The sequence below is a fragment of the Rhamphochromis longiceps genome, linkage group LG14, assembly GCF_057381845.1.
Source record: "Rhamphochromis longiceps isolate RC_006_pf linkage group LG14, R_longiceps_female_GT1.1, whole genome shotgun sequence".
In the NCBI taxonomy this organism is placed as follows: Eukaryota; Metazoa; Chordata; class Actinopteri; order Cichliformes; family Cichlidae; genus Rhamphochromis; species Rhamphochromis longiceps.
In genome coordinates this window covers 25,635,639-25,662,722 of record NC_140570.1, presented here as the reverse complement: position 1 = coordinate 25,662,722, position 27,084 = coordinate 25,635,639, and the positions used below count along the sequence as shown (strand labels likewise).

At 40.7% G+C, this 27,084-nt stretch overlaps 1 protein-coding gene across 3 annotated transcripts in view; it reads right to left on the bottom strand.

The window, feature by feature from the left end:
* sipa1l3 (signal-induced proliferation-associated 1 like 3) overlaps positions 1-27,084 on the bottom strand; it is an 89,617-nt gene that overhangs the window by 37,963 nt on the left and 24,570 nt on the right. For all 3 annotated transcript variants that reach the window (XR_014907351.1, XR_014907352.1, XM_085380989.1), the window contains exon 2: positions 569-651. The gene's annotated coding sequence lies outside the window, so the exon portion shown is untranslated. The remainder of the gene's footprint in view (positions 1-568; positions 652-27,084) is intronic.

Below are 27,084 nucleotides of genomic sequence, written 5' to 3'. Positions count from 1 at the left end.
ATTTATGTTAGAAAAGGCTTTGTGGGTGAATGCAGACAGCTCAGCGACAAATCAAAATGCTTCCTGAAGCTAACAAAACAAAAGAGCTATAAATCAGATTCACACATTCATGACAACAACCAGAGTGAAACAGAGCAAAGCAGCTGTTACAGAAACCAGAGAGACGGCTATGGGACACTTCAGAGTGTTTTCTGACAGTGGCTGCATGTGTAGCCCTCCTTTATGCAAGCAGAGTACATGTCAAGTGACCTGCTTTCCATTATCAGTACAAAATGCAGATGAGGAAGTGCTTTATCTCCTAGAGAGCAGTGCAGAGCCAACAGCTCCCACCTCCACTGCAGAAAAATATTGAGGTTATCAAGACAATTAACCTCTGATCGAGTCTTTAAATCTCACTTTGCTTATACCCAAGAACTATGTTCAAACTCAACAATGGCTATACAACCGACACAAACATCCATTGACAGTAAACGGTTTCAGATGGCTCATGAATGTTTAGCTCAAGAATCAACATTATAAAGAATTAATTACCCATGCAGATACCCATCACCATTCATGCTAATTTTACCTTTTTTGCCCTCAGCTGTGCAGGCGAAGCTTGTGGTGATGTCTGACGTCACTGTGCAGGCAGAGGCGGCCCGGTTTTTCACTCTGTACAGACAAGGCACAAACATCTTATTAAAAAATGATACCAACTTCTGTTCGGTGTTACATAATTGTAAAGTTTCTTTTATAATGCCAAACAGGTGAGCCTAACTTGTGGAATAAAATGTGGCACGGTGTTTTCAGCTTTTTGCATGTCATATAATCTGTGTGTGGTACTGATAATGTGTGTATGTGTAGCTGTAATCAGTTCCACGCTCATCAGAGCATTCACACAGACTTCGTCTATTGCTTGTGAGGAGTACGAACAAAGAGGCTCAAGACGGTCTATCTGTATTGTAAACAAGCTGGCAGACTCCACAATCAGTCGTTATGGTACAATAAAAAATTATTACTTAAAGTGAAACCATTGTTTAATGAACCCATGTTTGTAATTGACTTCTTGGATAGAGGAGGGGAAATTATGTTGGATGATTGTTTTGCAGAAAAGCACAGCGCAGTTTGTGATTTTTTTCCACACATATAATCAGATTTATACAGCTAAATGGAAAAATGTTCCCAAGTACAGAGCCCTGCATCAGGGATACAACACGGAGGAGTGAGGAAAAAAAGAAGACTAAGACAATATATCAGCTATATTTTCATGCTAATGAAATATTTGCTTTTATTGGACATATGCGTCCCATGGAACAGTTTCTTTTTTCTATTTAGTTAAGTTTGTACTTTCAATCTTGAAGGCACTTACTGCTCGGCTTTGTCAAAAGGAAGAGGGGTCAAGTCTCCACTTATTTTAGTGTTTTAATGATTAATTTTGGCTTAAAGCTGAAAAGTATATAATTCAGATATTTACAGTTATCACTGAACTATAACAGTTTGTGATGTATGTCTTAGTCACACAGGACTGGAGACTGGTCAGTGACACGCTTGCTGAAGGTTGCTGGCTGGAAATATGGTGCTGTTCCCAAACCCTCCTTGTGTCTGCTTTGGTTGACAGTAGACTGCCTCGGTCACCTGGTGGAAGGCTCCAACTTGCCTGCAAACACTCACCACCATCTGCTCCCTCAGCAGTAATGAAACTGAAAGTGTGTAACATAAACCAGAAGCAAAGATTCTGAAGTAAAACTGGTGCCTCACCAGTGAAACCAACATGGTTCAAAAGGCACACTTTTAATTTGAAGGTGAACTCTTCAAAGTTTTAAAGCTACTTTATCGTTGAGTGTTTGCAGACAGGTCAGTCTCATTCACTACAGCAATCTGCTAGAGACCAAAGCATCACAATGAGGTTTCAGGTGCAGCACCGACCGATTTCACCTAGTGACTGCCAGCAACCATGATGCAGTCTTCAAAGAAGTTTGTATACACACAAGCAAGCAGGTATGCAAATACATTTAAAAACATCATTTAAAGTAGGCTTTGCAAAATTCTTCCTGGAAAAAGGTCTTGATCTGCACAGAGCCGTAAAGAGAAACAAACACACATGCTCCCTGACTTGATTAACTTCACAATCCACCTCCATCCTCAACCTCTATCTTAAACATAGATGGAAACACAGAAGATAAGTGGAGGCAAAGTGAAGGAGCTTAGTGCTCTGTGATTAGAGGCTAAACAATGAAAAGGAGGGCCCTTGAAGTAGGACATAAAGATAGGGGAGAAGGGGGGGCCAGAGAAGCAGCAGACATAATGTCCTGAGGGGCAGGCCCATTACTGTCTGGCAAGTACAGTTCTGATCAATAATGATCAATCAGAGTACACTTATCCTGCCGCACAAAGCAAAATCACACTGTCTTTGGCAGTGGGGGAGAGCAGGGGTGGAGCAGGGTCAGTGATTGCATGAGCATCTATTTTACTACAACAGTGAGGGAAAGCTAGCAGCGTCAGCACAGATTTAAGGCTCAGGCTCCACTCCACTGCACTGAAAATGAAATTAAACTCAAAGTGAAAACTTCCCAACCATGGAAGACTTTGCACCGCAGACCCCTGAAAGTAATTACACCCGCCTGTCAGTGTAAGACACTGTACACACACACACACACACACACACACACACACACACACACACACACACACACACACACACACACACACACACACACACACACACACACACACACACACACACACACACACACGCGTGAACCCTCCCTCTCTCTCTGAAGGACACATTATAGCAGTAAAATCAAGAAAACACTCTCCCTAACATCTATGCAGAAGCATAGAATGAAAACTAGCTCTATGTTTACTGAGTACGCCTACACGTACACAGCTATTCACATTAATTTTATTTACAACTGGAAAAACAGCAGATTTATTAACCTTTTAATTTCCATTTTAACTTAAAAAAATACATCCATGTGAAATAAACAAAGGAGTGAGTATTTGGAAAACTTAAAGACAACAAAAGTCATCATCTTCTTCATCTGACAAAGTTGTACTGTTGTCAGAATGTTTCAGGGAACAGAGCTTTATTTGTTTTTCAAAAGTAATCTCACTTTTTACTGCAGTAAATTACATAAAATTTTATGTAAAGTTTGAGGAGAGGTGGAAAACATGAGCTGCACCACGTCGCATCACAGCAGGGAAACAAATATGATGACACTGCTGCATCAAGACCCAAACCACTGTGGGGGCTTTTTAAACTTTCTTTGTTAAACCAGACTTTCTGCCTCAGGCTCTGCACATGCTCACATGGAAGGGAGCATTTAATGCTTTCTTGTTACACAGTAAATGGACCTATTGAGAGCGGCATAGTACAGTCAGAGACATTATCAGAGGACAAGTAACAATGACCTACACAAACACAAACACACATTTCGACTGTCACTTATTTCTAACACACTTTAAAAATAGTACATAAAAAAGGCCATTTATGTCTAAAACTTTTCCACAGCTTAATGAAGCAGTCATGGGAATCGCATACGCCCATTCGTAGTGCAGTCCTCTTATAAACCACCTGCATGCCACAAAACACGTTAGTGAAAGGAGATGGCTCTGCTGCATTGTGTGGTCCAGTGGTCCTGATGAATGGCTGTGTCAGAGCAGAGCACGCTGCCGTAGAAGTTCAGAAAATCCAATGAATACCATGGATGAAGACAAATGACCTCGGTGGCCCCCACAAGCACCACATGTTCACACCACTAACCCTTCACATGCAGCAGAGAGCAGAGCTGAGCTAAGAGCAGGTGTTCACAGGTCCCTGCTGACCGAGGCTTTAGTTTTGTATATCTGCACGAACAGCAGTGGAGTCACTGTCTGCTTCTGTGATTGCTGCCAGAACAGGCCTGATCCCCCTGTGTGTACGTCTGTGTACATATGTTATGTTTTCAGGACAGTGGGATACAGACTTCAGTGTGAAGCTATAAATAAATAAATTCTGCTACAGACATTTCAGAGAAGAACAAGAAATTTTACCTGCAGAAGATGTGCAGCAACCACTGATGGCATTAAAAGAGTGTGTGTGTGTGTGTGTGTGTGTGTGTGTGTGTGTGTGTAAGCCTGCACCGTCATTAGTATTATGTCGTGATTAAGATGGGATTAACACTGATGCAATTTTGCTGCGTCAGTGTTCCTTCAGAGTTAAGCCTACTGACGTTTTTACTGACACTGAAACATCATCAGTGTCTGTGCACATCGCTGCTCTTTTTCCACACCTGTGCATCAGATAATGTACAGAAGTTTTTCCCCACACTAGCCTCTCACTGCAGAAATTAACAGATTACCTAAAAATACCCAATATATGATAACTTTAATATAAAATAAAATTAATAAGGTGAAATCAAGTTTTTTGTTAAAGCATAAAGATATTAATTTCTTTTGTATCCTACTGGTTTCTTTAATTAATTGATGTGTTTCACATGCATTTTTCCTTATGGCGATAAATATTATTTGAAAGTATGTAACTGGATGTAATTCAATATTTCTGCTGGTTTAATGCCACTTTGAGGAAGTTGGAATTGCTTATTTTGTCGGTTAGCAAGCAATTATTTAGCTTAGCTATAGCTAAAAGGAAATACTTTTTAAGCTTTTAGGCTTTTCCCAGTCAGTGCCATCATCTACATTGCTCATACACTGTAAAATATCTAGATCTAATATCTAGATTCCAGAATATTGTGTGTACGTTTTCATGTTTACATATCAAACAGGAGCCTGAAATGTGTAATGAGCTCACATGTTTCAGGACAGGGAGGCCCCCTACAGAGAGGGTGGACAGCCCCATTCACACTCTAATGCTTGGGAGGGGGAGACATGGCAGCTTCCCTTTTGCATCTCTGTTCCCATGCATGACCCCTCTTGTCTTCCTCTGCTTTAATTAATTCACATTAAAATGAAGCCGTGGGTGAGAAGAAAAAAAAAGGCAAGAAAAAAAAAAAAGGAGCCTGGTTTGCTTCCTTCTTCTATGTGTCACACGATAATGATGTATGGCTCTGTCCCACTGTCTTAAAAAGATATCACTGCATATGACAAATACATCAGGGTGAGAGCTGGGCTGATCAAATCAGCATTTAATCAATACGAATCTGAGACTGATGAGCCTCCCATGCAAATGTACCCATATGTATTTGCAGTGTAAGCGTGCTCAGTTTGCATTATTTGACACAAGCAGGGTATGACTCAGCTCACATCATGTCTAAGGAAATCCATCAATAGATTCAGGCTGTGACCATTTACTCAAAGCATTTTACGTTAAAAACACCCAAACTCTATCAGTCTTTCTTTCCATAATGTTAAATCATGAAATAAACTTAAACACAACCAGGGCAACTCTTATCTGGCATCAATTACCCTAACATCAACAATCAGGCTAAGTGATCACATGCAGGTTTAAAAAAAGAAACTTCAAATCACACATTTCTTAATGTCTAAGAAGTGAATGAAGTCCACAGACTGTGGGCTTAAAGTCTGGGCAACACAGGAGGAAAATAAGCGATGAAGTCATGTGTAATACACAGGGGCTCCTTTTTACCAAAACCACTTGGAAATGTTGCTGTAGATGTTTAATCGCTATGCTGGTGCTGGTTGCTATAGGAACGTAAAGGTGCAACAGCGAGAAGATGTACAGTGTAGGCGGTCGGCTGCAGGCAATCAGGACACACAACCCGAGAGCAGAGCAGTAAATAATAAAGGCCCAGCACAGTAATGTAGATAACATGTCCATCAGCTGGTTCCACTCTCCAAAGCTGAAGATCTTTAAAGGCGCTGGAGTTGATCCTGTTATTTTATTATTTTACTATACTAAGACATGTTTTTTCCTTCCACTGAGGACTATATAGTCTGTCCATCTCTAACAACAATTTCTACATGAGCACCGAAGCAGGACTGCATGGCCTCTAAACTGTTGAAAAAGCCGAGTGGCAGAAAAGTGCACACATCAGCAGACTTCCAGGATCTGTTACTTGTTTTTGTTCCCATAACATAATTCAGCCTGGCAAATTCCTGACATTTTATAAGGATGGTCGTGAAGGACACAATCTTTGGTGGACTTAAAAGCCATACATCAAACTCTTGAGCTTGGCTTTTATATCTATAGCAGGGGTTGGCAACCCTGGAAAGGTTAACTGATGGCACGACCATAGCTGGACTGGCCATCGCGCCTTTGCCCGGTGGGCCGATGGTGATTTTTCATTTTTATGGGCCGATGATTTTTTTTTTTTTTTTTTTTTGTAACAGTATAAACAATGAAAGGTGGTGGATTGGCCAGATGCTGGTTGATGTGTAAAAATAACTCAGTTCTTTGGTGGTGGCTATGGCGGACCTGCCACAGAGGCCTGCAGGTGGATGAGGGAAAGGGGAGGCAGGAGGAGAGACCCGAGGCGGCCACCGGTCTGAGTGTGGTGAACTGAACTTCAGGTAAGAAGTTATGACCTGCAGTCTATCTGGGTCAGATATAAACCAAGTTTAGGTGGAGTTTATTTTCGTTATGCTGACTTTTTACAATCAGTTACAATAACTCGTACTGCGTACTAGCTAGCATGACGGAGTTTCTATACAGCTGGCTGGGTGCTATGATGTTACTGATAGTGAACTTTATTTTATTCATAAGGTCAGTTAGTAGAGTTGCCAACCATCCCGTAAAAAACGGAATCGTCCTGCATTCAGAGAAAATATTACGTGTTACGTATTGAGGTGAAAAGTATATGTGTCTCACACATATAGAAAAGGAACACAGTTTGTCCCGTACCTCAGCTACAATGGAAAAAGACACAAAGCTGGAGTTATTCTGTGTCTTTATGCTGTCAGCTGCCCCTTCTCTCATTCTCTCCCCCTCTCTCTCCTGTTTCTACTTCAATCATGAAACTGATCAATGATCAGCTTTTGTCTCTTGTTTGTTTATCGCCAGAAAGAGGAAACCAGCGGATGTCGTGCTAAACAACAGCAGCATGTTCAAGCTTGATCAGCTGTTGTTAGAATTTATTTAATATTAATTTCTAGTATCAGCTGATGTTTGCTGGAGCCACAGCCGTAAAAGCTGCTGGTCATGATATCGGTTTGAATATGTGGTGAGAGGGAAACATGAAGATGAAACCAGGAGATGTCCTTACTGAATCATCAGAGCTGAACAGGTGATGGAGAAACAGGTTTACCTTTTAGGTGACATGAGTGAGTTGAAGGGAAATTATGAACCGTTTCTGAGAGACAAATAACACCAGGATCCTTTTCTAAGTAGCTGACAGCTGGTAACTGTGCAGGGGCGGGTCTAGCAAAGCTTTGCCAGGGGGCCAGGTAGGGCATTAACAGGGAGAGGGGGACACAAAGAAATGTGTCTCTTTCTTATTCTCATTTAAAATGTTTAGCTTTTAATAATCAAAGTGTTTTTATTGAGTTTTCAGAAAGCATATCATTCATACAGAAAAGCTCGAACTCAAGTCCTACCGCACAGTGTAAGACAAAACTATACCCAGACAGAGGAAGAAAAGAAAAGGGGAAAAAAAAAAAAAAAAAAAAAGGGGGGGGGGGGGGGGGGGGGGGGGGGGGGAGTTGCCAGTTATGGAGTGGAAGGAAACTCATCTTCAAAATAGGAAATGAAAGGCTGCCAGACCTTAAAGAATTTCTTGGTGTTGCCCTGTATAGTAAATCTGAGATGTTCTAATTTGAGGTGTGCCATCACCTCCTCCACCCAGCGTTTATGGGATGGCGGTGTTGCCTTTATCCAGTTAAGTAGAATCAATCTCCTAGCCAGCAATGAGGCGAATGCTATTGCCTTCCTCTGAGAGGCTGTTAGTTGAGTTTCCCTCGGTGCCACACCAAAGATGGCTGTCAGAGGCATTGGTTCCATATCCTTATTAGAAATGAATGAGAATGTTCTAAAGATGTTAGCCCAAAAGTCTTTCAGCCTGGAACAAGACCAGAACATGTGGCATAAGTTGGCTGGTACCTGTTTACATCTGGGGCAGGTCGGATCGGCCCCCTGGTACATTCTTGCCAGTTTCTCCCTTGACAAATGCAGTCTGTGCAACACCTTGAACTGTATCAATCCGTGTCTCACACATATAGAAGCAGAGTGTACTAGATCTACAGCCCCCCCCCCCAGTCAACCTCTGAAATGTCCAGCCCCAATTCTTCCTCCCATTTCCGTCTTACATTGTCCAGGGAGGGGGAAGCCACATTCTGAATATGTGTATATAGCGTGGAGATTGTCCCCTTAGCAGTCGGATCTGTGTCCATCAACTCGTCTATCCATCCGCTTTGTGGAAGCTCGAGGGAGGGGCTGAATGACTTTTTCACAAAGTCCCGAACCTGGAAATATCTAAAGTAATTAGTCTTGGAGGAGATTCCATAGTCCTTTTCCAGTTGAGCAGCAGACATAAAAGTACCATTTTTAAAAAGATGTTTGACACATTCCACCCCAGAAATGTTTAGCTTTTAATAAATAATTATCTGAATCTTACAACCAAAGTTTTTATCTGACATAAGATGTATAGAAATCATACATATACCAACAAGACAGTGTACATCCCTGTCACAGCAGCGTTTGTTTTTATTCAAAGGCTTTATGGCTTTAATACCTGGTGGGCCGGTTTCTAGTCAAAATGCCCGGGCCGATTTTTTGTCCCAGTCCATCCCTGGGCATGGCACGCAGTGAATTAATCTCAGAAGGTACATTTAAAAAAGTAATGGCCGGGCCAGCGGTGCACATCGCAAATGAGCTTGCATAGACACATTAGTTGTGCCGCTTCTTAATGACGGTATCTTAGCTAACAACCCCAACTACCAGATTCAACTTGTAATTGGCTAAAAATAACTTATCCTACTGGTGAGAGGGACGTTGCTAGCTGGCAGTTTTTCCAAGCGATGTTGAAATTTCCACATTCCGACACTTCAAATGCTTCAGGAGCTGTCTGCTCAGCGCAGTATCAGCACCAAAAGAAATACACGGATACATCTGTAGACTCAAGACTGATCAAACCAGAAAGCTTTAATGAGCAGCTGGATTTGTCTCGCATTAACTGGCTGAGTTAATGCCAGTTAATGCGACATCGAAATGCAGCTGATTGAACTGAAAACCTCAACTCTGTAGGTTGCAGAACTACGAACGCAGCTGGAATCCATAGCTGTGCGTGTTCATGGAGCTTGCATTTTCACCTGCTGGACATCACTACCTGACAAGTTTAACTGTCTTCAGAACATTGCAGAGGCCTTATTGACAGTATTTGGCTCTACATATCTGTGTGAGCAGATTTTCTCTCACATGAAGAGAGTCCTCAGGTAGCCGTCTGAATGCTCGACACTTGGAGACCTGTGTCTCTGAGTGGGAGACCAGAGATCACATTAACATGTGTATCCCTGTATTAACAAACATGCCATAGGCCCAGTTTATTTTTCTTATCGTTGTTGTGAGGAGACCATAAATAGCATTTGCATTTTCTGTTGTACAGTTCATTTGCTGTTATGGAGTTCTTGTTATGGATAAAAAGTGTCTTTTTTTTTGTTTCAAAATAGCTGATAACTATTCGCTGATAGCTGCAAACATCTGCGAACAAATAGAATTCTAGAAAGTTGTTCTATATAGTGTGTAACTGTTAGTATAGAGCGTTATTAAATTTATTGCTAATGCAATCATATGGCACATTGACATCTGAGGAAATTTTAGATGGCACTCATCAGAAAGGTTGCCGACCCCTGATCTACAGTGTTTGAACTTGGTGACAAAATAACTACTGATAAAGAGCAGAAAAGTTTGACAGTTAAATCTTATTTCCTCATTAGAAGTTTACTGCAGGGATGTGCGAGACTAGTCGACTAGACATTCAAACCTGATGCTCTCCCCATCCACTAGCAGATGAAAATAGCTGCCCAAGCAAAATTGTCTTATTTTATTCATACACAACAGCAGTCGACTTTTGATTTTAAGATGCTACACAACTTTCATGCGCTTATTGCTCTGTGATGGAAAAATATTGACATGGAAAGATAAACTGGGGATGTCCCTGTGAACTACTGTGTTATTGTAGTACTTGGTAGGCTATGGGAAAACAGTCAAATAATTGTGCTTAGGAAGGTCGGTAACTAAGTGAAATGACCCTGACGTATCTGTGCTGCAGCCATAATAAGAGCTGGTCAAACCCCTCAAACACTAAGTAAAGATGTTTCGCTTATTTTTTAAAATGAACTCATTCAGCAGATGATCTACTGGACCATTTTTTATTAAAAAATAAATAAATAAATAAAAAATATGGCTGTCCCAACAGAAAGTGACCTTTTCTGCCTTCTTTCTTCCTAACCATGTAACTGCAATCTTTAGCCCACTGATCACGGTGTTTTTTCCTGCACAGAGAAGAGAGGTTTTAGTTACAGCCACACATTGCAATAATATGACAACTAGTTTTGCTGATTGGGATTTTATTTACCCAAGCATAACAGACATTTCTGTTTAACAGTCAAGACACATGAGCAAAGAGAAACCCTGTATATGTACTATAATGTTACCTTCACTTTTAGCAATAAAATGAGTATGGCTTCTTAGAGAGACCAGCCTGCATGTTCAGTGCTCATCTCATGAAAAAGGAATTTTTTCACCACACAGACATTTTCTCATCACGCAGTCATTCTTTCAGCTCTTCAAGGCATATCATCTGCGTTGGTGGGAGCATCGATTACCATCTAGATCTTGTCAGCCAGCTACCTTTTTGTATCTGGTGGAGACCTGGGCCCTGTTTTGTCTGACTGTCAAACAAACTGCCTGATGCATCTCTGTGCAGTGACGTGCAGATCAGACACAAGATCACAGATTCTTTCATCCAAACTCAGGCCAGAAGGCAAATTCCTGACAAGACTTACACATGTTCCTCTGCTGTAAAGGGCAGATACAGGCTGAAACTCCACCATTGAACTAAAAATAGCTTCGCGAAACATATTGAAACATTGAAAGAGATTAATTTGTGTAAGGATAATATCTATCTTTACCCACCTAGGTTTTTTTTCCCTGCATACCCGAACACACACAAACATTCCAATAAAGAGACCACATATCAGGATCTGGTTCTGTTTTTAATTTTAGCCATCGTTCCAGAGCCCCTTTGATCACAGCACATTATGCACAATTCAAACATGGGAAATTCCCACCTGGTAATTTAGATTAAAAAAAAAAGATGCTGAGGAGCACATTAAGCACGTTCATTAGCAAAGATTGGGCTATCTTAGAAAGGATGGCGTATTAAATCGGACATTCCCAATGCAAAACCATACAGAAGACAGACAATAAAGGAGGCCGACTGCAGCCCTTGGCCTTCATGGACGTGCAGTGTGAGACATCGTGTGTGTTGTGGCGCTGCAGCTGTAGCGACAGGTCCTAGGGGTGCCTTACACCTTCACAGCTGTTGCAGCTCCCACAGAGAGGTCTCAGGGGAAAACTGAGGGTTACTGCAGCTTTTCACTGATTAATTCAAAGGCGCACACAAGGAAAATTCTTTGACTCACACAGACAGAACAGGCTTGAGTGTTCACTGTAGCGTTTATCCTATGTTATATTAAGGTACATCTAAAGTTTAACATTCATTCAGTAAATCAGTGGCATTTTGCTTCAGCAGTTAAATATAACGGTGCAGAGATTAACTGTGTATTTCAACTGCTAATTAAATAAATTATTTATTTTTGTTTCATTATCTCATGATGAATATTGAATGAGGTTTTAACAGTACTTTGTACTTCCTCCACTGCAGGTTTAACAAAGCCCGGACTTCACTTTATAAATCAGTCACTGTACACAAATTCACATGTCGCTCAGGAGGTTCGTATGAGGGATGGCTGAGCAGTAGAGGCAGAAATAAAGTGGCTTTAATGCAGCCAAAACTGAATATGACTGTCAAAAAACAATTCTGCACTAAGTTATACCCCTTTTCAACACAACCTTTGGCAGGACATCTTGAGACCTGCTGAAACTCAAGACTGCTGCCTTTATAGTCAGTAGCTCCACCCACTCCAGGAAATTACAATTAACTTACAATAAAGTACTAAACTAATTTGTAGCAGTGCTTAGTTTAAGAGAACTGCAATAACTCAATATTGGAAAAAGATATCTACCTCCATTCTAAGAGAATGAACTAACTCTCAAACTGCTTAAAAAGGGTTAACACATCCTCCAAACATCAGGCAAAACTCCCCCTCCCTTGAACCACACTTGGCACATCCCCCCAGAAACCTGACCATAAAAGAAGCCCAAAAGGGGCTTTGATGGACTGGTTTGGCAGTTCCTGGGTTCAAATCAAATCGAGGCAGGGCCAAGTGAAGTTTGGTGGAGAGGTGAAAAACAGGCAAGTTAATCAAATACAAATCTCCAAACTCCAAAAGCACCCTCTATTAAATCACTGCATTTACATTTCTGCAGTGAGTGATTGAACGTGCAACTACCCAAACTAATGCATGCTGATGAATTACATTACAAGCCACAGATCATCTGAAATAAATAGAATTCTATGTATCTTGAGTTCCGTTTAGTTATCAAAACAACTGAAAAAAGAAGGTACCAGTTTGATTAAACATTTCCAAATAAGACCTGGACACTGACAAAGACTTCAGTGCTGTAGTTAATAATTACTGACGGAATACTAAAATAATGATCACGCATTATGGAGATACTGTTGTCGAGGCACGCCTGACACTGCACACTGTCAGTGACACATGACTTTCTAATTGGGAATAATGTTCATGTTTGTTCACCTGTCAAAAAGACGACAGCTCTGAAGGCAGATCGTGACGGTGTTTCAATTACTGTAAATCCATCTGTCATATTCAATCTGTCTAGCACAATACTGATTAGCATTAGCGTTTCCCCTTCAACAACTTAGGTTAGCAGGAGGAGAAAGACCGTGATGTGCAGCAAATACACATCTGTGATTTGTGCTGCTGTTTCCAAATTTTTACAGCATCACTATGTCAGTTCTCTTGACTGTTTATGAACCTGTAACACTCCTAAAAATTATCTGCCATCTGATTGGGATTAGGGTGCAATTATTCTACTAACGCCATAATTTTTCTCTCATCCCTTAAACAAACAAAAATGGCTTTAGCTTCATATTTAATATTTATTTGCTACCAGTACTTATTTTCCCATGTGACTCTCACCAAGAAAGCAAGCAGGTCTAATTTCCCCATACTTCTTAAAGTGCTGAAGGGTGTTACTGAATATTGGGTCTTATTTCCTTATTTTTACAAAGTATCTTTGAATGAATAATGACTTTACATTTATTTATTTCACTGTACAGAAAACACTATCTCCATAAAACTGAAATATTCCAGATATCATCATGAGTAGACGTTTTGGTTGTTGCGTCCGTGGCTCTGCTCATTTCATAGTGATGCACATTTCAGATGGTGAGTGCGAGACTCCATGCGAATGTCCAATTTAGGGCCACTTTTTTGTAAAACCACAGACTCGTTTATGGAGCAACTACACAACTATGCACCATCTAAACATCTGCCCTTTATGTTAAGTGGACTTCAAAGAAATACAACAGGAATGACTGCTCATCTACAGCTATTTGCGACTGTGTATAATCCTCACTTTACCAGGACCTCAACTACAAAAAATTTGAAACAAAAAGTAAAAAAGAAACCAAGCAATGAAAGGTTACTTCTCCGCCTGGTGTATCGACGTTACTTTCTTTTAATGGTGGAAAGGTAAATACACTCCTGAGTTTCTCTCTGTGTTAAACCCCCACCTCAGGTTGGCCTGCAGCTGGATATAACACTTATGGCAAAATAAAACATGATTATGTTTCTCAAACTTGTTCATAAACTTGTCTTAGCTATCTTTCTACAACAGTGCTTTCAAAGAGGAGGCAGGAGCAGGAGAGTGGTGATGCCTCAGTGTGTCTGTGTGTGTTCTGCTGGTTATTTCAAGGTTCTTCCTGTAACCAAATCAGGGCAGTGACAGACTAATGAGGCTAAATGATGATGATGCTTCAGGAAGATAGCCTCCAGCAGGGAGAAGAGAAGATGTGTCAAACTGCTGGGACAGAGTCGTGGTTTTCCTCTGGAAGCTTTGCTTTTATAGAAACACTATATCTGGCAGGAAAGAACTGCTCTCATCGTGTATAAGATTTCCACCAGCAGCAGTCAGCGCAATCAAAAACAACCTGAGAGTCTTGTATTGATTCTTATCTGATGATTATTGATCGCCATAAGTAAATTATCTTCTTCAGAGGGCAGTCAGAGTGGCCGGGGCTTGTTCTCGAGTCCCTGAAGTGCACGCAGTCTCACAAACACCATCTCTGAGGTGGATATTGTGGGGCTGATGTAAACAGATGCAAGCCCTCATTCAACAGCCTCCTGACCACAGTGGCCAAGCACTCGAATTAAGGGTTCATCACAATATTTCCAGTGACCGGATCAGCAAGGGTCAAGCTCGGGTTAAGCTTCAATCAAAAAATTCCTAAAGCCCACTCCTTCGTGCACTTCTCTCAAAAAACAGATTATTTAATCAGTGCAGGCACAAAAATGAGCCAAATCAGGGTTTTAAGGCTAAGAGCTGGATTTGGCAACCCAAGATTTTCTAGAAGAAGAAAAAAAAATACAGACCAATCCATGTTTCCACAATTTGGCAAAACAAAAATAAACCCCAAAAAACAATGGTGGCTGGTGAATGGCCATGGAAAAAATAAATAAATAAAAATAGACAGACAACCATAAATAGCCAGAAACCTGCTGGAAAGCAGAACAATTTTAATGTTTGCACTAAATAAGGAAATTGACTCAACGTGAACAAAAGCTCAGCGCTCTGCTGGTAAACATGCCTTGTTTTCAAGATTAAAGAGTACCCTGAGTGCCATCCCTGTCAGTTTTGCTGATTAATGAGAAGTGACACTGGTGTCCTCTTTTCTGCAGCCTGCTCCATATTGACAATAGCAAAAGAGCACAGGGTCAAGGGGTGTGTGTGTGTGTGTGTGTGTGTGTGTGTGTGTGTGTGTGTGTGTGTGTGTGTGTGTGTGAGAGAGATGGGGTTACAGTGTAGGCAAACAAAGAAGGCCTCTGAGACAAATTCAGCTAGTCTTTCTCTCTCTTTCACTTTTTTTTTCCACTCAGACTCTCACTGTTTTGAGCCCAACCCCCCCATAGCACCATTGAAAGAAGAGGCAGTTAGGACATTATTCCACAAAAACTTGGTGAGCTCTCAAAGGAACACATGAGCTCTCAGAAACAAGCCCAACTGATGCAGATCATTTTCCCCCCTCGGTTACCTCTAGTCTCCTCTTACCTAAGGGGAGGGGGTCAGACTTTGTATAAGACTAAAAAAAAAAAAAATGTCACTACACTTGAAAATCAAGACAGTGACAACAATATGATTTACAATAAAGCCGTGCCTCTTGTCTGATCTCTTTGAAAACTTTGACTGCCTCCACCCAGTATTTGTGTAGCTGTATGGCCTAGATAAGCTCAGCTGGTGGAGGGAAAGCATGTCAGGGCTGAAAGATAGCGGTCAGAGATAGAGCCTGCCGGTTCCTCTGATGCCTGTGAAATGATGGACTCCTCTGGGATTATCTCTGCAGACAGTTTGTACCACAATTGTGGGTTAGTTCAAGATGAAGTGTGGGAATGGCTTGGCCTATTGTGGGTGTAATACTGTAAGGTCAAATTAATCTCAGAGCAAGAGAAAGCGTTTAACCACTGCTGGATTTGGAGATTACTGTATGCAACTTTTCATCATTTTATTAGCAATACCTGCATCTGAGTGTATCAGCCTCACAAATGAAGTCAGTCAAGTATACCAACCTGGATAATACAATCACTGGCTTTAAATTCATCTCACGCCCGGTCAAGTTGCAGCTTCAAGGTGTAGTCACCTCTACTTCAATGACAGATGCAGTCTGCAGTGTCCCTATCACACAGCTCACACAGAGTAACAAAGCTTAATAACACAAACTCCCAAGAAAACAAGAATGCATCAGCTGACTTTAACCTTAAATCACTTTTCCATTTCAGGACAAATTCATGTCAGTCTCACATGTTCCCACAATGTAAACTGAAAGTTCCAGAGAATAGCACAGCGCTTGGTAAATGGCACCAGTGTGTTTTTCCCTGTAGTTAATGGGCCGTGTTAAAGTCAACATTTCATGGTCGTTCTCTTGTCTGATGAAAAGGACAGAAAAAATATGTATGTGAGAACAGGTTTGCTGGGAATTCAGCTGTGTTAAAATACAGTAAATGTGAGCACACCGAGTAAGAGAGAAGCAAACAGATATAAACAGATAAAAGAAAGACAGTCAAGTTTCACACATACAGCTGTGATACAGGAGAACGTGTAAGCATTAGCTTATTTGTAAGCTGTAGGTGAATCTCAACACTTACAGCCCTAAGAGAGCCCTTGCCATTCTCTTGTTAAAATCATTACTGTTTTTGTGGTGGAACATATCTTACACTTAAAATGCAGCCTAAAGCAGAACTGAGAGATGTCTGTAAGGTTTCTAAAATACATTTTACTAATGACCTCACACAATAGAATGGTTAAGATCCGTGTTCGCACCATCCTGCACCTCTCCTGAGTATGGATGAATTTTAACAGCACCTATAGTTTCTCCATTCACCCAAAGAAAGAGGAGAAAGCACTAACTGGCTGTGAAGCTGAAGCGTGGTCTAGTTTCTTGCGGGGGCGGAGGCAGACTGGGATACTTCAAATTCTCTGGGCTCAAACTTTATATGCGCAAGTTTAGCGAACTTGCTAAACACACTAAAACACATTTTCACAATGAGGAACTTAACAAGGAGAAGGCAAGACTTGACTACTTTTATAAGACTGAGCCATTACTTCAAATTGCTTCATTATTTTAATTATATTCAAGTTTTGAGTTGTGAATGGCCTTATGAACAGCTGGGATTAAAACCTTTATTTCTCTGTATATTCCTCATGTGCGTGGGGGCCATAATGGGGTAACTTTCTACAGTCACTGTGGTGTAAAAATAAAAAAAAGATCTTAGGCATATGCAGTCCAATAGAAAACCTCAAGTCTGCTCTTTAAAAACAGAGTGCACTAAAGTACAGAGAGTGTGAGCTTTTTACAGCACATTTACGTGCTGCACACATTATACATGGTAGTATATGTACTATCTGACAGCCATAAACAGCCAGAAAGCAGAACAATCTAAAGTTCAGATGTTGGCAGGGAAAAGCAAGAAAATGACTAGATATGAATCTTCTGGTGGAAAGAATGAGGTTTATAGACCCTGGTAGGTGACCGCTTGTACACACAGTTGTTGCTATTGCAATGTAAGGACTGAGGGTTGACATTTGCTAGCAGAATTAGCTCCTGTCAAGAAAATGTTTCTTTTAAACATCTCTCTCCTGTCCTCACTCAACATCTTTTCGGCTACATTTGGGTGACTGTCAACCCCCGCACCCTGTCCTGACCCAGACTTCAATCTGCCACAGGGCTTGCAGACAGAGGCAGCAACAGCAGCAGCAGCATGCTAAAGGAAATTAAAAACACATCTACCACTCCCTTGTTCCTCCCTCTCCTCTAACTCCTTTCTAAAAATTTATGGTTGCCACCCTTGAATACCGGATTGTGAAAACGAACTAGATGTGATTCGTAACCTAAAGAAAACAGAAACAATTCTCCGTTAAAATTAAGAAGAACCATTATTTTGCTAAACTTATATATATAGCTGTATATATAGCTTGAGTCATGTCTCTTACTCTAGACTGTTTTCACTGTCTGTGGTCAGGCTGGTGAAAAATTGCTAGGATCGGGCACAAAAAGGCGTTCAGAGAAGATGGGGGTAGCAGCAGACTTGGAAATGTTTAACAGGAAAATACATGGAAAATACAAGGAGGAGGAATGTGCAGGGGAACCCCACAAATATGATCCTCTATGTTTTCACACACATTCGGGTACATTTTCAAAGGTTGACTGCAAATTCTCAGACTCTGAAACCTCCAGCCATTATATTAACCTTTTTTTGTTTTGTTTTTCTTCTTACAAATTGTTCTGCATTGACTCTGCTGTGAATAGACCAACAGAACTGATAAGGACAAAACCAGCCTTGATATGAGAAGGAGCTGGTGTTACGGTTTTTTAACTCAACTGATTTCTTGAAAGTTTTGAATCACTAAGAGGTTTGTCTCCCCAATGTGCGGTTGACAAAGTGGCTGTGGTATTATTTAAATTGATTAAGATTAAGTTCTGTTGGCAGACTTCAAATCTTTTCACCCATGTAGCTATTTTTCTATGCATAATCATCAAACAAATCCAAGATATGTGTTGTAGCAGGGATCGGGCTGGGACTTGTAGAAGCTATACAGTCCTTCCACATCTATACATTTCAGGGGATAAATTAAAATCAAGGTAGAGGGTACGATTATACGCAGATGACGTTCTCTTGTTTTGTCATTAATCATATTCTACATATACATTTCCTAGTGCACATTAACATGTTTTATTTATTTTAAATCAAAGCACACTTTTACTCACATCAGCAAAAAATGCCATCTGGATTTTTATCAGTTCTTCTGATTGCACCGATCAAGGCACTTGATGATGCATCATCTAGCATGATGCACTATTCCCCATATCACTTATAGCCTTTCCACTTAGCTCGGCTTGGCTCAGTTTTTAGGGTTTTCCAATAGATGGTAGTGCCTGGTACCAGGTACTTTTTTAGTATCTGCTCAACCAGGGTTCCAAGTGTGGATCTGAAAATGTAACGTAAACAGACTGCATGCCACTGATTGGCTAGTCAATGGCATCACTCGATGAATCATGAGAGTGACTCCACGAAAATTAAGACCTTGTTGCCGATTTTGAGAATCGGCAACAAGGGAACGTTCCCCGAGTCTGACAAAAAAAAAAAACAACTTTACACCAAGCAGCAAATATGCCATCATCTTGAAGTCCTCCATTGTTATGTTGTCTTTTCATTCTTTAAGTGATTTTCTCATAAAAGGTGATCAGTTTTATTTTCTCACAAATGTCATCTCCTGATATTTACTAACCAAAGACCCTAAAAATTAAAATTTCATTCATTACTCTTTGTACAGCTGCAGTGATAATGTTTGCTTGTCACAAAATCCCAGAGTCACACCTGGCCTTGCATTAAGGCACACCATATGGGGACCACTCCTCTTGTATGTGACCCACCTGGTGAGACTGCTAGTTAATTTTAGACCAAAGTGTTACTTTCAAGTGTTTTGGTACACTCGTGCTGTACTCACAGTGAGTGAGCCAGACATACACTTGTCTGCTGAGGAGCTGTAGAGGCTCTGTAGCTCTGCTGATATAACAGTTGGAACTAGGGCTGGGCCATATTATACCGTTCACGGTAATACCGGTATAATGTTAGGCAACGATAGGAAAATGAATATGAGTAAAACGCGCATGCGCAGTGTCTTTGTTTTCATACGCACATGGCCGATTGTTGAGTGAAACAGATGAACCAGAATTGGTTTGTAAAAATGGTGCAACTTCAGTGATGTGGAACTGGTTTGGTGTTTGTCCGTCAGATACACGACAAAGCACATTTTTTTGCAGAACATGCAAGCGGCCGTCGTTATTGTCGGACTAAGATGCTCTTAAATCTGGGAGTAATCTGGGTCCTAAACCCCCCTCTTCAGGTCAAACGAACACTGCAGCATCACTTAGAGTTAAAAACTGTCTAAATTCTTTCATCTTTAATAAAACGATCAGCATTGCTGCTTTACCAGGTGTAACTATGAAGTTTAACTTCCAGGCATCCATGAAAACAAAATTTATTACAGTTAACGGAGTTAGAAGTTAGCAGGAAGCTAGCGGAAGTTAGCTCGCTAGTTTCGCTAGTAAGCATGATATAGCATGTTCTGACGGAGAGATTTCTGAAAAAATTCAAACGTACAGCTCTGCTATCACTTCCAACATAAATGAAGACAGGAAACTAAACAGCAGTGACGTTTGTAGGGTTACTGATGTTGGGCTAGCTGGTATATAAGGATGTGCTACGTGATCGTTAGCGACACAGCTATGTTAGCATAACATAAACAGTGAAGCTGGAGGACGAACACTAACACTTTTCCACTTATAAAAGTTAACGTGAAGGTTCTTCATGGTTAGAAACAAATGCAATCGCATGACAGGATGCTGTAAACGGACCAATCTTCAGTCAGGAGAACAACTGAGATAATCCATCCACAATACGAGGTTAGTCATTAATATACTGCAACGACATGGGAATAGAGCAGCTGCCAGAGAATTCAACATTAATGAATCAATGGTACAGAAGTGGAGGAAGCAAGAAGAATGAGTTTAATAAAGTTTGATTTATCTGACTGCTTTGTTTCGCTTAATGTGCCTTATAATCCTGTGCACCTTATGGTCCGAAAAATACGTACTGCACACTGCAGTTTAATGTTGCAAAGCACCTCTTTTTAACTTCAGTGGATATTATACATGGTTATGCTCAGGATATGTCAGCCCATTTCTACTGGAAATGCCTTTTGGTTAAATTTTCAGCAAGGAATTTGCATTTGCACTGTTACATTTTTATAAAGCTTTAATGTACATAAAAACCAGCTTCTTGTTTAAGTGAAAATAAATGGAAGGTTGTTTTTTTGCGCGAGTAATGTTGTGGAGTTGTATTTTGTCTCGCATCAATTATATCGTCAGTTATATCGTTATCGCAAATTTTCAAATATATATCGTGATAAATATTTTTGGCCATATCGCCCTGCTCTAGTTGGAACAGTCCTCCATCTATCCGAAACTATAATTACACATTAAGGCCGCGTGGATCTGTTATTGGTGTCTTTTTTTGTTTTTGTTTAGATCTTTAGTAAAGCCTTCATGATTTCATTTCCCTCTTTTAGAAAGTTACTGGTTATTCTACAATCTCAGAAGAGTGATGGTGCTCTCACTGCTGCATTTGTTATACGAAGAGCAGTTTTTTTCTTTTTGAAATTTTTGGGTGAGCATACTTGCATGTCTATAACTCTTAGGCGCACTTTCTTGTAAACATGTTCGAACAGTCCAAACACACCTGGCAAAACAGGAAATACTACTCCATCCATACAGCGTACACAACAGAGCAAGGGTGAGCGTTAGCAAACTGGGCAGTCGAGTTTCACTATGAAATGAGTCACTGTGCAACTCCACGAACACGGAGTAACACTTCGTTTTGGCATTTATAGAGGCAGCATGCTGGCCTAAATATGACCGCCTAAATGAATACAAAACAGAAACTGGGAGGCTGTTCGTGTAATTCTCAGGTGATTTTTCAAGGTGGTGATAACAATACTTCTGTTTTTGAAATAAGATGCCAAATTTATAGATGAAAAACAAAAATACTGGTAACAAATCAGATTTTAACTCAAGCTGCGTAGAGTGAGAAATTGTAAACAACAACCGTGGTGCACTCCTTTCAAAGTCTCTGAGTAAGACCTGGCTAATGAGATAAGCTGGTCACAGGGTCACATGTTACTCAATCCACAGATTCTCCTGCATCTAAAAGATGGAAAGGTTTTGGCTTTCATCCAAAGAAAAACCACCAGGATTTTGACTTATAAGAAGTTCTTTGAAAGTGGAGTTTTTAATTTGGGGGGGGGGGAAGCCAGAAAATCCACATATTTCTGTTTAATCAAGAAGCCAGATTCTATGTTTTAACTGTATACAGACATAATAATGCATACCTTTAAAAGGCCCATCGTGAGCCAGGAATAACCTGGAATCACATTCACACACTTTTACTCTCAGTCCACACCTTTCCTTCTCTATCTTTTCCTCATGTTTTTCTTGTCAGCTTTCTTATCTGCCCCGACACATTTTACAAGTCTTCAAACCTCTGTTATACCATTCTTTTTAAAAATCTTTCTCGTTGCCAGATGGACGAAGCAGTGGGCGGAGAAGAGGAGTGATGACAAACACCACAGCACAGTGTCCGGTCCTCGATGAGTGGCCTGAGTCCCAGTTGTTTGTCTGACAATGTGTCACAGCAGCAATTCACAATGCAAATGCATCTGACGAAGCTCCTGCTGGAGCCACAAACCAACCACTTACCGGTAGTTCTGTGGTTTTGGTCCAATGTGTTTGATACACAGACCTGGAGAACAGGTGTTGCACACTCACTGGCAGCTGGAGGAGATTTAACATGGGAGAGAAAGTTTGTACTTATGCCTAGCCCTTCTTCCACTAAGACTTCATTAGACTGTTTTAGTTTGTTCTCCTGCCAGTGACTACACACTTACAGAGTCAAATATTAACTGAGGGCTGGCAGCTGTGTTCCACCACATCACCTTGAACTCAAATTGCTATAATACACATACCAAAACCATACAGCCCTTTTCAGTGCGTTACTGAATAAATGACAGAAAAAAAAGGGAACAATGATTTGTTCCCAGTGAAACTGTCAGTTCCACATTTCTACTTGTAATGTAGGAGGACCGTCAAAGGAGTGATTCACAGAGTGACTGGTTCAAACATGATCATGGTTTCTAATAAGCTACAAACAGCTTGTCTTCAAATTCATACAAAAATCAAATGTGGGATATTTCGCAACTCTCAGACGTGTGGTTTACCAACCATACTCAGCCCAAACTGATGATACAAGCCAACTCTCAGCGCACTGGAGAAGAAAAACATACCCTCAGAGAATTATTTCACCACTCTGGAAAATACTACAGTTGGTTCTCATTGGGAGCTGGACTTGACTCGTAGCTCTACAATTAATATAGTTATATTTAGGAGATAACAAGGATCGGAAATACTGGAAATTCTGTTTAAATGTGATAAAAAAAATCCACCTACCAGCATTTAATGCTCATCTCGTTATGTCTGTGTGTGTAAAGTGAAAAAGAACCTGACTAGTTCCTGGAATCAAGCCATTTGTTGTTCATGGTGTAGGTCTGTGGTAAACACCATTAAAATGATCATTAAGAGGTTAGCAGCAGTGGATGGTTTTTCTCACAGGTATTTCCTGGAGTGACAATTAATCTATCAAAGACAACAGAGTAACACTGGACAATCCTCTCTGTTTTATTTTGAAACTTTAGTCACTGCAGACAGCTAGCTCCTAGAGTTTTCTATGGGTAGGTCTATCTTGATACTGTCATTCAGCTGTCTTAAGTCTCCAGTACCCATGGTTGGACAGACTAACTGCTTCAGTTGGACAGACCTCAACTGCTTGAGGACCATTATAACCAGAACCTGAAGCAGGTGGAGAACTCCTGTCACTACACTCATGGAGACTACCGCTGTCAGCTATAGTCCGTGACTGTGGAACTCTGCGCACGGGGAGAGAGACTTTTTGGAGAGGCTGCTGTTTATTATTCTGTACTGAACTGTAATGCCTTCCAATAATTACACAAGAACAACACTGCTCATGTGCAAACACCTCATGGTTACTGCTGTTCGATTATCTCTGCTATTCACTACGCAGACAAAACCCTGACACAACTCACTGAGCAATACTAAGATGTTAAGTACTAAGAGGTCAACTACAATGAAATGCTGTGAGTGAGATGGATGTCAGACAGCAAAATGTAATGATATCTAAGGAAAAACAAAGACTTATATCACAGAAAAAATAGAGTTCACGTTTTAATCGGTGATTCCCTGGTTCTGGTAGCAGTTATTCGTTTCCACACTGATGACTCTCAGGGAGCCAATATAATATACCAACAGGGATCGTTAACTCGTCAGGAAGCAGGTACCAGTTGAGTGAAGCACAGACAACCGGCGCCAGCATTACTTGGAGCCCAGATGGTTAAAAGCTTGTCTGCACCGTCCCTCCCTCCACTACACTGACCTGCACTGTGCCATCTGTTTAACCAACCATACTGTGCCAGGCCTGGCCAGGCCGTGCCTTATAGCCTCAGCCTCAGCTTCCTTAAGGATGGAGATGGCTTTGATTCAATCTGCAGTCCTCTCTCCAACTGTCTTCCTTGATCAAAGCAGCCTATGTCTACAAACTCTGCAAAACCAGAGATGATCCTTTTTAAGAATCTAGCACTGGATGGTATGCCCATTTTAAAAAGAATCTGGCAGTTTCACTATACTTCACTATACTATATAAATGCAATAGGAACATGTAATTTATAAGGGAGTACCAAAGGCTCTATGGTCTGTATGGTACAAGATGGGGCTGTTGTTGTTATACATATCATTTCTGTTATTTGCAAACGTTGTTAACTGCTACTAAAGAAAATTCTGAGCAATGCTTAAAACTACATTTACAGAGTCACTGAAAGAGAAAAAGACATGACTTTAAACATTTTGCCACAGTTGAGACACTTTAACCCTCGTATTGTATATCAACAATTACTAGGGCCTTTTGACTGTGAACATAGATATAAATGTGAAAATGCCTGAAAGGACAAGCCAGCATTTTACCTCAAAGGAAACAACGGCCACACCTGCTGTTCGCAGAAACTACCTTTGCCCTTTTATGTTGATCGTGGTTCTTTGGAACCATGCATGCAAATGTCTGGAAAGATTACCCTCTCTCTGCCATCTCTTGTGATTGCGTTAAGTTGTATTTTGTGTAAAAACAGCATACAGTCATGAATTGGCCTCGATTGCCCAGTTTCTATAAAGAAATAAACAGAAACAGTACTTTTTATTTAATGTGAATGGTTTAATCAAATACTATATCATTGTTATGAACAGATATAGATGTTAGATTGTTTAAAGGCTAAGTTTCATCAAGATTGAACCATCAGTCTAGGAGGAGATCAACAAACAAACATACAGGCATACATGCGCAATGCTCATTATAGTATAATGATTGTTTCCGTATAAGTGAGCCTGTACAATGGCTCATCTACTGTTAGGAGTGTATAATGTACAAAAGCACTTTAATTTCATAATAATAAAGAAACAAACCTTAACAACACCACATAGCCAAAAGATGAAATAGTCTGCTATAGGGCTGCCACAAACGATCATTTTGATAGTCGACTAGTCACCGATTATTTTTGCGATTAGTCGACTAATCAGATCATCATCCATTGGACGTAAAACTACAGCTTATTGCACCAGCAGCATCTGCTCATATAACTATCATTAGCTTACAGCTTTAAGTGTTTAAGGTCTGTGCTAACTAAAAATAAAGACAAGATGATAGTTTATTAAATTTTAATGAAATTTGCAGATTGTTTCGGTGAAGTTTAATAAACTCCTTGCTATCTAAAATATAACAGGACACTGGAGTAAATTCTCCAGCATCTCACACTTCTGATAATCAGCTGTCTGCTTGACGTTTATTCAGCTGTGTAAAAACTATAACTTTAATCTCAGCCAAACTGATTTACTCAGGAACAAATAAAATACTAAAAAAAAAAAGCCAAACAATAACATTTTAAGTTATCTAAGTGACTCATATATATTTAACCTGAGTAGCGAAAGACGGCAGTGGGTTTGAAAACGATTTGCGGGGAGTCCGGTGTTCTCACGGCGCTAGTGAGCCTAGCCCCCGGCTCGCTAACGAGCTAGTGGGTAACAGATGTCTCCGAAAACGTCGGAGCGCTTTTGAAAATATGTGGTGTCCTGATAAACTGAGCAGATATTTGAGGTTTACACAGCTACATTCTCGCCTGAAAATATGTTAAACGTTTATTTTGTGACCCAGAAAGAATAATAAGAGTAACATTAAAACTAACTAGCTGCCGCCATTGTTGGAAACTGCGCTGGGCCACGCTATGAATTCTGGGACACAGCTGCTTCTTCTTCTTCTTCGGGGTTTAACGGTAGCTGACATCCTTGTACATGCAATGCTGCCATCTTCTGTTTCAGTCCGTTATTACACTCTTAAATCCTGCCACTTATTCCTGCGTCTTTTGTGATCTTACAAAGCTTCAAATGACGCGTCGACTATTAAATCAGTCGTCGACGATTTTGATAGTCGACGTAATCGTGACTAGTCGACAAATCGTGGCAGCCCTAGTCTGCTATTAAGCTCTAACAAACATGTAAACATTAGGCTCAAAGCTGTACAGTCAGCTGCCTGTTACGCCTTGAAAGATAACAGTGAGTTGCCCAACACTACATGAAATGTTAGCATTTATGAGACATGCAATAAAAACCTTGTGACAAAAATAAGCTGAATTTATAGCACTTCTTTAAGGAAAAAAAACACTGAACTGTATTGTGGGTGTACAGCAACACAGTAATTCCACCAGCGACAATTTAGTCTTGAGGGTACAAAGATCTCTTATGTGATGGTAACGATTCTTCATGGATGCCTGAACTTATCACAGTATGCATGAAGGGTTGCATGCAGTAAGTTGTGTGAAAGTAGAGTTCAGCTATGGCTAAGCAGCTTACACTTGGCTAAAACTTGCATACAAAAACTGCACAACCTTTTTTAGATCGCATCACTCACTGGGCCTCTGTCCCTCTTTCAGCATCTCTGATCATCTTTTTTAAAAAGGCCAATTTGTTCACCATCCCCACTCTTCCAGACAGCTCTCCCTTTCAGTGCCAGTGCCTTTGTTAATTATAAATCTCACCCTGCCGCCTTATTTTAACAGACACAAGGGGAACTACCCCAAGCAAGAGCATGAGATGAGGCGAGACATTATGAAAAGGAAGAAGGAGAAAGACATGGCTGACTGATCTGAATCAGAAGGTCAGAGAGGGAGAGAGGACAGATATGAGGATACAGAAGATTGTTTGTTTTGGGGGGGGGGGGGGGGGGGGGGAGACGACAAAATAAGGACTGGGTTGCCTGGCTGACCTCGATTCTGCCATGACTCCTCTGTGCTACAAGGCCGGGAGGGGTGTGTGTGTGTGTGTGTGTGTGTGTGTGTGTGTGTGTGTGTGTGTGTGTGTGTGTGTGTGTGTAGGGAGGAGTCCAGACTTAAACCTACAATGACAAGGCTGCTGTTCTAACAATGCACCCCCTCCGATGAATCAGCCAACCCCCAACTGTTTGTTTCCCCTCTGCTCTTCAGTTTGCATTTGCAGGAAAACACAAAAGTATTCTGTTGTTTTGTGAATGACTAATACTGGCAAACAAAACTCAAACGCAATTTATTGGAATTTAAATTACATTTAATTTACTGGCTTTTGAAAATTCTGAAAATAATAATCTGGA